We start from the raw sequence: 2369 nt of genomic DNA on the forward strand, positions 1-2369 counted from the left end.
CGGGAGTGGGGTGCTGAGAGGGGGCGGGGGCAGAGCCCCATGTTGTGGGGAGGTGGCCCTCTGCTGAGAGGCCAGGGGGAGACCCCCATGTCGGAGCGGGCGGGGGGGAGACCCCTGTGCTGAAGGCGGGTGGGGGGGAGCTGGGGGCTCCTTGCGCTGAAGCATCATCACTTGCTTGAGCTGCTTTTTCTGCCTTGTGCGGGCTGCCGGCGGGGTGAAGGGGAAAGAGGGGTCTCGCAGGCTGGAGCGGGTCCCCCCGTTCGCTGCCCTGGCATTCTCCTTCTGCTCACTTTTTGCTTTTGTTTTCCCTGTTTTCATCCCTCCGGCTTAGCTGTCAGGTTACCCCTCCCGGGGCGTGCCCGCGGGTGGGAGACGCGTTGTCTGCCTGGAGACCTGGGCACACGCGCAGAGCTTCGAAGACGTAGGTTTAGCCTCCTGCGGTGTGAAAACCCGTGGGATGCGGTGGCAACACGCGGGTGCCCTAGCAGAGCTGAAACGCTGACGTGATGCCCCTTCAACTCTTTTGGCTCACGCGGCTCTTAAGTTTTTAGTATTGGTGTGTACCCGTGTGTCCAAGTGATAGAGAATTAAAACCAAAATGTGGTCCCCGCAGATGCGATGTCACCTCTACAGCAACTGAAGGAGAAAGTTTGTAGACTTATTTTCTTCCTCCCTCTAGTTCCCTTGTACCCGCTGACATTTCCCTTTCCCTTGTTCTGCTTTCTTGTTCCTCTCTCTAGATGAGTGATTCTCAGCCGGGGCAGTATGGCATCCTGGGGCGTCTTGAGATCCTTTTGAGGGTACAGCTGGGTGCCGTGCAGTGTTGGCCCTGTTAGGTGTGCAGACATGATTTTCAAGATAAAGGCAGGGATTTCAAATGGGAATCCAGAGTGTTTAAGAATATGCTGACCTGTTGTGGTGTTTCGGTGTTCCTTGCAGAATAATCGCTCTATTCTTCTTCTGTAGTCAAAGCACAAGTGAAAATTAAGAGCCAGTATTTTCCAAGGGATGCCTGTCATGTCAAAAGGTTGAGAAGCGCTGTTCTAGACCAGTGGTTTTCAACCTTTGTTCGTGTGTGGACCCCTTTGGAATTTCTGAGTGGAGGTGCAGGCCCCTTTGAATGGTACGTGTGGGTTTTCACAGACTTTTGATTGATCGTAGTCATCTTTTGCAGACCCCTTAGACATAGTCCACAGACCCCCACGGGTCCACGGACCACAGGTTGAAAACCACTGCTGTAGATGTTTGCCATTTACTGTAGCTTGACAAGCGCTGCGCTAAGACCATGGCAGTCTTACTGTGAAGTGTAAATCAAGCTTCAACAGGTTTGAGCAAGGGCTGCTTAGGTCTAATGTGCAAAACAAGATAAAGTCACAGTTTAACAGCAATGTAGATCTGTTTCAGAGTTAATGCTTCTGGTTTAAACACTCTTGGAGATTTTGGGGACTTGTTAAATACTTGACCTTAGACAGCAGTATGGCGCTCTCGCTGCACTTGAGCTGTAGAATGGGTCTAACTGTTGCAGTTTTCTACCTTTGAGGAAAAGAAAAAATGTCATCGTGGAGTGAGCCATCTTGTTTTGATCAGCCTGCAGAAATACAGCAAATTAAATAGTTGGTGGATTATACTTTGAAGCAGTCCCAGATTTTATTTTTATATATACATATGTACATACGTACATATTTTCTTCTAGCATTAATGTGTTAACCTGTATCTTCGGTGAGCAGTGAAAACTGAGTGTTGGCTAATATGTAAAATATTTAAGTTGGTATCTATTTTCCTTCTGGTTTTTTGTTTGTTTTAAAGAAAGGAAACAGCAATGATTTTTCTCTGAAGTGGAGCTTGAGCTATTTCTAAAAACTGGTTAAGGCAGAGTGGGATGTACAACTAAAAAATCTGAGCCTAGGAAAGAAATAATATTTTCACCTGGATATGAAACAGTTTAGACAGCTACTGTAGTGATACTTACTCTGTTCACCCTTAAGAAATTGTAGTTCCCAAACTGCGTATCCCTGAAGTGTGTGAAATTGCCTTGTTTTCAGTAATACTCATTTGGTTAATATGACACTGCTGATTCTTGTGGCAACTCCTTTTAAATATAGGGGTGCATTGATGGACATCATTTGTCATCTGCTGTTTTGGGGGACATCTGATAAGTTTCTTTCAAATGACCCATGGATATCAGTGCCCCTTATATGACCACAGTGACCATAGCAGCCAGGGATTCAGTGAATTTTTAAGATAAAAAGTTTTAAGTGGTGATTTACCAAGGCATTCTCCCTTGGAACTTATTATCGTATTTGCTTTATCTAAAATATGCATGTAATTATCTTGACTAGAAACTTTTTTATCAAGTACATTGGCTTCTA

Source organism: Alligator sinensis, unplaced genomic scaffold (genome assembly GCF_000455745.1).
Source record: "Alligator sinensis unplaced genomic scaffold, ASM45574v1 scaffold103_1, whole genome shotgun sequence".
Lineage (NCBI taxonomy): Eukaryota > Metazoa > Chordata > Crocodylia > Alligatoridae > Alligator > Alligator sinensis.